Below are 14,031 nucleotides of genomic sequence, written 5' to 3' on the forward strand. Positions count from 1 at the left end.
GCAACTCACAGCTAGATACACACCTGATGGGCTGGCTAACATGTAAATATCCATCTACTTGGCCACCAGCTGAAAATCAAGTCTCTCATGCTGTGGCAGATGAACAAATAGGTTCAGGGGCTGTCTTCAGTCCCTGGAACTACTAAAGATTTTCCCTTTGGGAATCTCTACCCTGCTTTTAAACTTGACTGAATTGGCCTGCAGGTTCAATAGCTGTTACATAGGGACTAACAGAGGTACCTCTGGCACAACTGCAGAAGCCTTACTTCCTCAGTGAACTGGGTTAAAAACTGACTTGCACCTGATCTCAGAAATTACTACATGAGAAGTAATGACTGTTGAATGCAAGAATAACTATTCATCTGAGCAGTTAAACTAAGGTTTTACCAGATCACACTCACAGGAGGCAAAAGGAGGTGGCTCTAAGTTTTAACAATCCACCTATCTCACAACCTCACAATTTCCACTATTTCAAATCCTCTGAAGCCAGTGAAGCCCACTGCAAAGGTCTCCACAACAAGATGTCAGTTCAAAGCTCCAGCAAGGAGTAACCATGTACATTTGAAAATCCTCCTTCAAGTCCTCCCTATCCATACATGAAGGAAGAATGGGATTAATAGAACAAGATGCTTATCCCCAGTACAGTGTTACTGAAATTTGTAAATTAGGAATTTCTCCTAAAGTAGAAAATTGTCCTGAAAATGTTCTAAATTTTAGGTTGAAAAATGGAAAGGTAAAAAACTGTAATAACGTGTACCACATAATGATAAGCAGCCCTTAAAACAAAGCCTCCAAAGCCTCTAGAGAAAAATACATGTTAAGTGCATGATGACATTCATCAAATTTAATTCTTCAAAATGTGTGAGCATAGGAATGTCAAAAAGTGGGAGTGGAAGATACCAATGCTACAGAATCTAGAAAATTATGTCTCAATAATCTGCACTAGAAACAGCAGTTTCTTGTAAAACCAATGCTGTACTCTTGTTTGCGTCCCATGTAAGGTATGTGCACAGTAACTACGAGTGCCACAAATAAATGATAGGAAAACCCTGCAGTTTCTATTATTTCACAGCAATTTCAGAATACACACAGAGCACAGGATCAGTCTCACTGTCTGTACGTTCTTTAGCAATGTCATCATTAATGGTATTTTCAAAGAATGTGCTGGCCTACCCAACGTCATTTAAGTCCCTGAAAAGTCTCCCTATGACTTCCAAGAAAGCTGGACAGTTTTATATGAATTATATTTTTCTTGTAGACTAATTTGAATTTTATGCCCAAGTTAAAGAATACCAAAATCCCCTAGAGACACAAAATTTCCTAGAACCTACATTTTGCCCTTCCTTTATTCCCCAAAAGCAATCGTGAGTGGAGGCATACAAATGTAATGAACTAGTTTTTGGCAAGTTTTGCCCGTCAGTTAAAAGTTTATTTTTAAAAAGTAAAACAAGTATGCTCAATGAAAACTGAAGCTTGGAAACATTTCTGAGAAGCTAGCTACTAAAAGGTGTACTACAGAAAGACCACCAAAAAAAAAAAAAAAAAAGGAATTCCTATCAAGTGGGAGAAAGCATGTCCCATTAATTTCCACAACACTGACAGGTCAAACCCAACACTGTAACACATAAGCAATAACCGCTGATTTGATGCGCACTGCAAGGTTTTCTTGGAGGAACACACAAGACAAAATTTGCAAGCCAGTTATATCTTTACTGAAGTACCGGCAAGACAGGGATAACTCACTGGGCCTCAGGATTTTAGTCTCACCTGATATGTGATGCAGCACATGCACTTCAGGAATGGCCGCACATGTGCGCAGCCTCACCCATTCCGCCTACTGCTGCATTTGGCATCAAGACAAAACAGAGGGTGTTGGCAGAGGCAGAAGTTCAAGAGGAAACCACAGCCTCTCTAAAGAGCAGAGATAGCAGCCCCTAGAAACAAGCGCATCGGCACAGGCCATCCACAGAAGCAAATACATGGTATAGAGCACACATGCATCATGCATCCAGCGGATGCAAACCTCCTCCCGTGCATTAATGTCAAAACCTTCCAACTCCTTCACTCATTTTGTCCAGGGAGCTCATCTTTCTCTTAGCAGACAAAACTTCAGCCTAAAGCTCTACTTACACATGATCACAAAGAAGTTTACTGTTAAAAGTAATACCTGAATGCATAACCCCCCCCAGTTTAATTACAGGAAGAAAACTGAGCATCATTTGCCCTCTCTTACGTAACTGCTCATACATAAAGTATCTTTAACCTACAAGATGACAGCTCTGACAATTACATTTTATTTAAAGTGTAAGCCATTGCTTTTAGATGTGCTCACAGTATTTGAAATGTAATGTAAATATATTATTGCTGTAGTGTTGCTGTGCTTCCTGACCAAATTTCCTTAAAATGTGAGGCATACACTGAGACGACTTCCCCCACTCCTCCAGGGATATATTAAATATCTTGGGAACATGCTGCCCCAAGCAATGGTTCTTTTTGATATCCATATACAAGAGTATGTCCCAGAGTTTTCACTATCCTCTGGATTTGTTCCCAGAATAATTTCAGGAAATTTCTAGGCCTTTCTGTAGCTTTTCTAATATACTCTTTGGGAATAGACTCTAGAAGCAGATGGATCACAAACATTGGAGCCCAGCAGGAAACAGATTATTAAGAAAGTCAGTATTTACACACTTGTACTTCCTTTTTTGTTAAAAAGTGATGAGTTATTGGTGAAAAACTAACATAATCCATTTTGGTCTTCTGAACAGTCTCTTAGTTATATCTGTTGCATCCAACTGTATTTGTCTGATACTTTCATCCTGCTTATCTTCATGATGTTTCCTGAATTTGTGCTAGTGATACAATGCTCTGCCTCATTTGATTAAATAAAGAATTAAATTTCACATCACTTCCTTGTCAATGTAAGAACACCAAAATGATTCTTGAACAAAAATGTGTCTATTGTCCTTTTTTGAAGGAATAGCCCTTAGAGATGTAGTGACCGGGCTATTCCAGAAAATAAAGTAGCAAAAGAGAGAGAAGTCAGTGATGAATCTCAAGGCCTATTAATTCTGGTTCCCTTGGCAACTGTACTGTGTTTCGCTTGACATTACAAGACATAGACAGGTATGAATTATGCTCTACTGGAGGTGAATATGGAAGCCTATTAAAAAGCAGTACCATTTCAGTTGGATTTCCCAGGTCCTGCCCTCTGAATCAAGTTTTCTTCTATCCCACATATAATGTTTATCAAAACTTTTAGACGCTGAAAAGGATTAAATATATTCACAGGAAAACAGACTGGCCAATATTTGGGGAATGGGTCTTTGATTCTTAATATTTCTAAAAGGATGTAACAAGAAGTGATTTTTAAAAATATTTCATATTAACATAAAATACTTATTTACTGCATTGGACTTAAACTTATTCTGTAACCACATTAATTTCATATTTACATCTGACATAACTATGGATCAAAATTTACATGGAAACATTTGCTTGAACATAATTGCACTTGCAAGCATTCTCTCCCACTAATATTTAAACTTTGAGATAAAAGTATTCTGAGACAAACCATTGGTGTATAGCTACACAACTTGGCAGGCAGGAAAAGCAGTATTTCAACAACTTTTCAAATTATTGTTGTCTCAGCACAAAAAAGCCTATACTCACTTTATGAAAAATATTAGATCTCTAGGGCGTATAAAACAAATTGCTTTTAATGCAGCAGTTTTGGCTCATATTAAAATCATGTGGATTTCTCTCTTTTTGAAGGTAAAATGAGTTAACTCTGCCAAAACTTAGAGGAAAAGTTCTGATGCTCTTAAGCACTCCATAAAAACATCCAGACCCCAAAGTTATCTTTTAGTGACAATGAAGATACCATGTGAAACACTACACACCTAATATTTAAAATTTATATAATACATTATTTTTTGCAAGCTTTCAGGTATAAGCAAGAAATTTCATTTCTAATTTCATTCTAAATAAGTCCTTTTCATAAACCGACATTATTTTCAGGATACAATCATCCAGTTTGATCTGATATTAGAAGCAAAGTGTCAATAAATACATGTATTTTTGTACTGTTTTGCAAATGAATATTGAATAGAATACTGCCACCTTTTGGCTATGATCTGGACTTAAAAATGCGACTTCTCTGTAAAACTTCTAAAAACCTTTAACATATAATGATTATTCTAAAGAATTCAATATGTTATGCTTATCATTAACATATTGTTGATGTAAGAATAAAACTTTTCATACTTAACTGCATAGTATTATCCTATTATTTCTTGATAATGAGCAAGCATTTTCACAAGGGCTTTTGTCTTTAGCAGAAAAGATGAGGCATAGCTTTGACATCAAGCTAATGGAATTACTACTTGACAATCATGGCAATTCCTCTGCTGCTTAGAGTAAAATAATACTACTTTTGTGTAACTCATACACTCAACTTCATAAATACTGATTCACTAACTGACTCTCAGAAAATTCTTACTGGGGAATTACTGAATCTAATATTAACATATAAGCATTTTAAAATACAGGTGAAAGGCACATAAGTCTTTCAGCAGCCTCTGAAAGAAGGGCTCAAAAGTCTCTTACCGTGAACAAGTGATGTCACTAAAAAAGAAAGTGCAGAAGAATACAGGGCCTGGGATTTGGGCTTAATCCCTAGCAAGTGTTCCAAGTCATTGCAGAGAGATTCTCCCAACTGTGAGCTAATCAGGTTTCAATTTAATTAATTTATGTCAAATAAATTAAAAAAGAGGATTTAATCCATCTTTGGGGAAGAGTTTGCTGATTAAAAAGTTCAGGAAAACAAGCACTCCCTTTTTTGTTTCAGTATTTGTTTTATGAATTGGGGTGACTGGCTATCAAGCTACCTGGAAGGACGATCACTTATCTAAGGGCTACTTTAAAACAGACCCTATAAGCCTACAAGTTTACAGTCAATTCAGCTATCTACACTCTTCATTTTTGCATTGTCAGAAAATAACTAATAACTCGATGAAAAATACAAGAAAACCTTTAATTCCCCTTATTTAAAAGAAGAAAGGTTCTTACCCAACTCCCTGTAAAATGCTAATGCCATAGTTAAGTGGAATATGATTCTCAACTGTAAGCATTTTCATGTTAAAAAGCAATAACCAAAACTCATTTTGCTACTGTAAACGCACAGTTCTTGCATCAGCCTTTTCCTAGTATTGCAAATACTTCATATGGACTCGTTATTAAACCATATCAGAGTTAAGTAGGGGGAATTCACTAGACTGGAAGCTTAATTTCCATCTACAAATATAACCATTTGAAATATATACTGGAATTGCAAGGTATCATTTGCATTTAGAGAAGAACAAGTAGCAGGATACACAATTCATATACTTTTAGCCACCAATACACTAGATTCCCCTCTCAAATCAAATCTATTTAACATATCTGCATTTTTCTGAGTATTCGCTTATTGGCATGTGGAGTTTTTACACATAGACCATCCTAATTTTCTGACTAAAACTGTGCAAGCTCAGCTTGAAACTACTTATACAGAAAAACAGTTCTTCGTAATTAAGCAAGTGTATAAACAATTTAACTTTAGATACTTTTTTCCCCCATCTGTCCTATTGAAAACTATTTTTATCAAAATAATCTGAAAAGGACAACTAGTACTATTTACAAACTACTTGTATTTTGGAAACAAAATTTTAAACAGCATTTAACTTTGACAAATAGCCTTCACTAAACTTTACAAATTTGCCTGTAGGAATAAAATGACAAATGACTCTCACAATGGGGCTTATTAGACTCCTAACATGGCCCTTCAGGAAATACTATTTCAGATTATATCAGCAGTTCCATTTTTCAGGGCCTAATAACTCCGCTTACAAAAAATAACCAACCAAAAAAAAACCCCAAAACAAAAATCGCTCACACACCTTCCCTGTGGGATGAAACGTAACACATAACATCATGAACAAAAGTTGTTTCAACAACTTCAAATGTATCACAATTTCCTAACATTCTGTGCCTGTATGTAGCTTATGATGCTTGTATTTCTGAAACACAATATCATAGAAGATTAACGTAGGTAACTGAAATGTTTTCAGTGTTTTGGGAGGGGAAAGGAAAATTTGACTCTTATAATTCTTTAAATATTTTAAGGTCATTTAGCATAGTGGGGAAAATACTGTGCTGCTGCAGGCAGTAACATTATCCGTTATGCTAATGCTCTGGTCCAAATCCTATATCTGTTTCTGATCCTCTAAAATCCACTGAAATCAACTGATCCTTCCCACTGCCTTCAATAGGTTTGGATCAAACTCCCTAAGATTATATCATGCCACAGGAGACTGGTCTACAAGGATATGATACCAGACATCTAGAAATACCAGTCTTGTTAGGCAAGGAGAGAATAATTATTGAGATCTATGACATCATATTCTGTTGACTGAAAACGCCAATATAAATTGTGCAGATCAATATTGTATTATGTGTACAACAGTGAGAAAGGAAAGTCAGCTTTCCCTTCACCTTCCTTGCTGAGGCTGCATTCAGAATGGGGATTCTGAGCCAGTTAGTACTACAAGAGGCAGTCACAGCATCTTAAGTCAGCAGCTAATCTCCCTTTATTGTCAAAGGAGAGCGAAGCCCACAACCACAGGGTGAATTTGAGAATCTGACAGGTCTGTATCATTCCTTCTTCCACTGCTTGTTCCTAAGTCAGCCAGCTGGGTCTTGCTTTATAACAGTATCTGCTATAAAGCCTGAGTTAAGTGGTGGACTCAGTAGATGGATGTCAGTAACAAGTTAAAATCTTCACTTCAGATACTCCTTTAGTAATAACAATTTCTCCTCACTGCAGGATGCATCTTCCCTTTTTTTAATCCACTCCTGTAACTTTCCTGTTATAAAATCTTTCAAGATGCTCTTAAAACTAAATTAGCTGAGAGTTCAAACTGTCCAGGCCATACTGTACAGTCAATTAATAGCAAAATATAAGAGTTGCAAAATGTGAGAATACCTGGCTCAAAAACCTTAGCACAGAGCTGGTAATAAATTCATAAAAGGTGTCTCAAAAACAACAGAAAAATCAAACCCAAAACAAACTTTGCATGGTGACTGCTGTCTGTATCCTACACCTACCGCCTACCCACATGTCCTCTGCTTTGAACACACAGAGTTCCTCCCACATTTTATAAGGCAGCAATCTCTCTACTGTTGCATCTTCCTGCCTCCTTGGATGTGTCTAGATTGCTCTGCAAGCTCTGTGGTGTCTCTCGGTCCCAGCCCCCCAAATATCCAGACCCTGCCTGAACACTTGGATTTCCTACCCAAGGGAAAAAAGTGCAGTTAGACCTCCTTCTGATATGGAAAAAAGATGACAGGGTGCACGGGGAGTACAGAGCTCCTCAGGAACATATTTGTTTCCTTTTCTATCCATGAGCTAATTACTGTGTTTTTTCTGTCTTACCTATCTGTAATACTTCAATTCATGTCCTGTTATGTCACATGTTCCAGCGAATGTTTTAGTTGCTGTTTCTCTTACCCTTTTTTACCCTTATTTGGATCTGCTGTGCCATCTCCCACACTGTACCCCACAAAAATTGTCCTCAGCTTATTTCTTTGAGCTGCCTTTGCCTAATTTATTATCTCCATATGATCTTCTAGTAATATTCTTACACAACTTTATCTCATGTATCAATCATCCATTCCACATATTGTCCCACAATTATCACAGTGAATGTAGGCTACTGCAGCTGTGGAAGAACAATGCCTTCAAAGACAGCTCTCAAACAAAAGAAGAGAAATGAACATCTTCACCACAACCCCCACCCCCGTGAGAAATTCTGCTTTCCGCTGTCTTAGACTCATTACTGACTGGAGGCCCCTACAACAATTAAGTACTGCAAGAGACCAGACTGAGGTCAGATCTTTTCCTCTTTCCTTGGTTCTGCCACCAATCTATTGTGCTAGCTCTGAGTAAGTCTTTATCATCTCCCTGCTTCAATTTTCCTCCTCGACAAATGTGCCTAAAATGTTACCCTCCTGGAGAAGTTAATTTGAGATGAGTACAGAGAGCACTGCAAGACTGGAACGTTTTTCTTGTAGTTAGCATGGTGACTCAGTCCACTTCCCATGGACAAAGCCTAAGAGCAGCGATGGTTTCTTTTTGTATTTTCAGGCATCTTTGGTGTCTTACTGTTATAGGGGAAAAAAAAGAAGTTTCAACACTAGCAGGCAGCTGATAACTGGGTCTATACCTGTGTGAATGTCCAAAACTGAACTTTTGAACTCTCAGGAAGACTGCTGCTTCCTACCAGCAACCAGTACAGTCTGGCTACAAATTTTGATAAAACCGAGACTAAAGAACTGCACATCCCAACTCCTTCAGTTAATACAGAGACAGAACCCCAAGCAGGAGGCTGATCATGCATTGTGTTTCTCCACATAGTCTACGTGAGAAAAAAAGAGGCTAAGGGCCTCAAAGAGGGGTTCCCTGAAAAGAAGACATGATCTTTGGAGAGAAGAAAGGGGCCTGGAAAGAAGGTGGTGAAAATCCCAGCTGGAGGAAAGATCTTTGAGATGAGGGGCTATATGTGGAAATGACTGCCAGGGAGTGCTCAGGGACCTTGGTCCGTAACGCCTGAGGCCAGCAACCGTGAGCAGCAGCACAGCACAGTCCAACATGATTTTGTCCCCAGCATTCCTGGATCAGCAGTGACCTCCCTGCTGCGAAGGGAAGCCAAGACCTACTGAACATAATGCTGGGGGGAGCGTGTGTGTGTGAGATGATCTAGTAATTTGGGTACTACTTTTGTTCAGGTATTTTAAAATCCTGTATTTAGGAGTCAAATTTAGGGTTGTGAACGTCACACATTTGCAGGCCTTATTAGAGCAATATGGTATCCATTATGTGCCATAATTACTGAAAGGAAGACGACTAGTTTCATCACAGTTGGATTTAAATAATGCAGAAACTAAACAATGAAACTAACATAGTACTAAATAAAGCAGTAACAAAACATTTACAATATAATGAAAGAAGAAAACACAACAAAAATTAATTCATCGCAAGCTGGTAAACTTCTGCAGGCACTACCTAACATACATGAATATGACAAAAAAAATTATTTTATTCCATTTCAAGTACTTGCTATATAATGCTTGCAGTTTGGAACCCTTACACTAAAGTCCTCGTGAAACAAACATCCTCTCCATTTTCTATGTATTAGAAAGATTTCTAAAACATTTTCAAATACTAAAACTTGGAGGTAAACATCTTAAGCTAAAATAGTTTCAAGCCCTGTATCTTGAACAGTGAAGACAGGAGCACATTTTTTAAGTCACAGTGAGAAAATATACCTGAGACCAAAAAAAGACCATACAATGAGAACAGAGTCCATTAAACTCACGGCTACAACCACGTTTATATCAAATTCGGATGGCTTTCAAATTATGTTAAAAAGCCTGGAGATATATCTATCACCTTCAACTCGGATTTTCATGTGCTATCATTCCACAAATGTTTAATTTTTCATAACTGAACCTAAACTGATCAAACAGTCAAGGACAAAGAAAGAAGATAAAGTAAAAGCTGCTTGCTGTTCATCAGCATGTAGAGTTCTTTCCATATATAAACTTTTAAAATAATATTCACTACAAGTTGTTGTACACTGATTATATTGGAACATTTTCATAATAACCTATTATGTTTCCCTACCTATTATGTATGGGGATACATTTAAAAATATTTCCCACTGGGAAAATTTCCTTTTCTTTCCCTTTTCGTAATTTTTTTTTTTAATAAATCAAAGAAGCAACAGTCTTCCTAATGAATTTCAAGTTACTTAACACATGATTTATTGTACCCCCTAAAGTATTATGCTATTTTGAAAAATAACTTTGGAACACACGTATTTTGAAAAACCTCATTTGTTTCTCTGATCTCCAGTTCAAGTATTCCTGAACTCCAGTGGTTTTTCTCCAAATCCCTCTCCTGTGAACAACTTGGGATTGGAAAGCAAAGTTGGTTTCTTTCATGCTCATCCATCATCACCAATAATAAAGATTTGAGATTAAATTATGCCTTTCCTCACCAATTCCAATACTCTGGGATAAAAAGCTTTACTTACAATTTCCTTTGCCTTGTTTTGTATACTCAGAGTACACTATGTCATACTTACAGAGCCAAATTCATTTATTCCTAAGCAATCCAAGCTTGCTGAAGACTTCTGTAATTCCCAGATCTAGTTCTGCCTTCTAACAGGCCTTTCAAATCTCTCTTGAAAGCATAGAATTGGACAAGGTGGTAACACTGAAGATGGAAATTTGTTATTTTCAAATTAAGTTATACTTTCTCCCTCCTTTTCTTGTTACTGTGACAAACAAAATCAAAATTGTACCACAGGGGTGGAAAGATAAGGAATATTTCTGTGCAAAAGGTTCCTCCCTCTCCATTCCTTTGATATACTGCATTCTCTAAATAAAGCAAAGCAATAGACTAAGAGCAAACTCAAAGCCACAAGTCATATGGGTTTCCTCACAATTATAATTTTAACCCTATCATGTGCCAGTATATTATAATACATGATGTATCCTTTAAGAGGATGTCAGTCAGCAGAGACATCTACATGTATAAGAGATCAACTCTTAAGCCTTTATTCTGACAGGTGTCCTGTATTTGTAAGCTATGAGAAAGAGAATATTTTTCCCCACAAGTGGAATGCACACATAAAAACCTTCTCTTTATGAAATAATTATCTCTTTGCTTCCTCTGTTCTTCATTACCTTTGTGGAGGGGGGAAAAAAGAAAAAAGTATTCCATTTACGTTTTACAAAAACCTAAGTTTGGTTGAAACCTTGAGAGAGAATGTATTAGAACTGACTGACTTCTACTCAAATGTTCACTTGATTCAAAGGTGAACCTTGCAACACAAGTTCCATAAATTGTCCAGATTTTTATAAAAGAAATATTTCCAAAGATACAGAAAATGTCACATTGAAAGTTGAGGACAGAGCTAACAGCACCCGCTGGAAAAGTACAATCAGGTAAGCATTGCTACCCTCAACTTTTTAATATGGCCATCCTTTCAAGTCAGGAAAACCTGCTTATACAAGTTCCATTAGTATACAGGCAGAGTAACTCCACTGATTTAATTATCATGCCATTGGACAAGTGCTTTACTAATATCCTTGTACCAGAAAAAGTGTATCAAATAATTATAAAGTTTTAACGTGGTATTTCCACATGGGACCCTTGTGTTTCCTCATTTTTTTGGAAATACTTTAAATAGCACATCAACACAGTCATCATTTTATGATGATTCAGCTGAATTATGATATACATTTAGTGTAAATTTGATTGTTATCCAGAAATAATTGATAGCAGTGAATTCTTCTAGATGTCACAATCTTGATTGTAGGAGTATTTTTATTCTATCAAGTATAAAAATATTTATGGAATGCAGGAAATAAAATCTTTTTTCAGCTATAAACAAAGTTAAAAGAAAAAAGACAGAAATATCATTTCTGAATTACAAATACCAAAATTTAAAAAAATAAACAAGCTACATAAGATTTGAATCATACAGTCTGTCTTCTATGTCAAAGGATGTGGAAGAAGTTAACAAGTTCAATTTCCCTTTGATAATGTGAGACAAAAATATTTTACTATGATTTCCTAGTGATTATTTAATTCTAACAATTCAAAGAATGTTGGATTCCACTGCTGTGTTAACAGTAAGATAAATGACAACCAATTATGTAAATGCAATCCTTTAGACAAAAGTTCCTCACTATTTAAGAACTATGAAATCAAAAGAGCCAACCCGAGCAAGACACATTCCTGTTGATTTTCTCAAGATATTTGTCTAGATAACTCTAGCCAAATGGCCTTTATTTCATGAACCAAACTAGCAATCTTAAGTACACTGGTACTTAAGAATCTTAAGTACAGTGGACTGAATTTCCAGAAGAGAAGCGCTAAAGCACTTCAAGTCTGGTCTATGTCAAAAATGAAATTTGGCCTAGAGGTTACTATGCCTCGTATAATTCCTCAGTCAGGTGTTTGTGAAAGAGTTCGAAATAAACTCAAATTTCCAGTTATTCAGTTAAGATTAGCTAAGACTGTTTTGTCATGAAAGCTTAAATGTAGTTTAGAACAATTTTCACCAAGAGGGATATAACTATTTCACTAAATGATACAGCTAAAGCAGTTAGACATGCTTTTCTTTTCTCAAAACAGTAGTCCCCAGAGTAGAATATATTCCACTTTGGGAATTCACAACGGTTGTCCTGACAGTTTCTCTTGGCACAGTATCGTTGTAAGTCTTTCTCCTAAAAGGCTCTTCCCAACTAGTTCCTTACACCTTTCTCTCATTACTGTGCTTGTTTCTTGCAGACAGTCACTCATCAAATAGAATCGAGCATTGCACAGTGCCTTAGATGCTTTAGTCTTTTGTACTGCTGAGGGCCTTGACTGGCAACTCCACTCCACAGCCTGCTTTCCACTGGCGGCTCTGTAACCTGCCTGCCACGAGGAGGACCAACAGCGAGTTTCAACAGCCCCTGGTGAAACCCACGTAGTTATTAGAGGAAAAGTATTATGGGGGATAGCTTTCACCATTAGAGATGAATTATGCCATCAGTGATATGTAGGTACCATACAGGTACCATTTAAAGCAAATGCTATCTACAATTACTATGAAAAATATAAGGTTGTCTTGCAGATAAAAAGAGATTATTTTCCACAGCTGAAGTTCTGAGAATGTTATTATATACAAAACTACAGACACCACACTTTTTATATAAGTGTTAATCACTCAGGGTCACGTGAAGAACTAACTTAATTCATCCTGCATAAATACTTTTTCCTTACAAGACGCCTCCTACCATTGTAATCATTAAGCTGCTCTGAAGACTTACCTCTAAAAACCAGCCTGTCACATCCTTAATTCTGCAAATTCTGGGTTAGTAAATGTACTACCTCCTTATTTCTCATTTCCCATTTACATTTAAAACAAACCAGCCAACCCTACAACTAATGTGTACTACATTAACTCACTATTCAGCATGAACAGCTGCTGCAGCTATCACAGACATAGTCTGTAGTTATATGATTCACAAAGCAAATGATTTATGCCTCTGCTCAGGGAAGGAAAAGTTTCCTTGTGACAAGGGCTTGACTCACGCTTTACATGAAGAGATGAGGCTTGACTCACTAGAATCAACTGTATGTCCTGACAAAAATCAGCAGAAAACTTACAAAGTATAAAAGTAAAAAGTACCTTTTACATCTTTCAATGTTCTGGTGAGTTAACATCATGATGAACTTGAACTTCCTTATTCTGGCTACAAGAAATATCCAAGTTATCACCAGTGTTAATGATTCCTCTGTTTCTGTTGATAAAACTCAACAATACAGGTCCACACTTGCTTAGATTTCACTGCGTAAGCCATTGTCCACCAGCTCCTCAGCCTCCTTATTGCATCTCATCTGTCATGCCCTCACCACTAAGAGCTCTGAACCATGGCCAGCATGGACCAACACATAATAAGTATTTCATTTGGTGCCCAAGACTGTTTAGACCCCCTTCCAGTTCCTCTTTACCTGATTAAATCAGGTCAAGCTCCCACACCAAGCACAAAGCAGTGGAGCTGGACTCACACCTCAAAGCTATTCTATAATGCTTTTTGGAGAAATTCACCACTTCACAAATCAAGCTCTATTAAGCTGACCCCACCACAAGCTCTCTGAGCACTCACTCACACACTACGCTAGCGCCTTCACCCAGCCCGAGGCACAGGCAGGGCTAGGGGGTGCAGGCAGGGCCCTGCCTCATCTCCACAGCGCCCAGGCCCCGGCCCCACCACCCCATGCACCGGGCCAGGCCCTACAGCCGCCTCAAGCAAAGGCGCGGAAACCAGCCCAGGATTCAGCTCAGCCATTCCCTCCACACAGAGTCAGCAGAAGCCATAAGCTCCTTGCTGAAGCCCCATTTGTACCGCTCTGCCCGACAACCCCGACTCAGA

General features: G+C 37.5%; 1 long non-coding RNA gene across 1 annotated transcript in view; it reads right to left on the reverse strand.

Moving 5' to 3' along the window:
- The window catches only part of LOC129203782 (uncharacterized), a 42,610-nt gene extending 28,579 nt beyond the window's left edge, over nt 1–14,031 (reverse strand). The window contains exon 1 of the long non-coding RNA XR_008576146.1: nt 13,287–14,031. This is a non-coding gene — a long non-coding RNA (uncharacterized LOC129203782). The remainder of the gene's footprint in view (nt 1–13,286) is intronic.

The sequence above is a fragment of the Grus americana genome, chromosome 2, assembly GCF_028858705.1.
Source record: "Grus americana isolate bGruAme1 chromosome 2, bGruAme1.mat, whole genome shotgun sequence".
NCBI lineage: Eukaryota > Metazoa > Chordata > Aves > Gruiformes > Gruidae > Grus > Grus americana.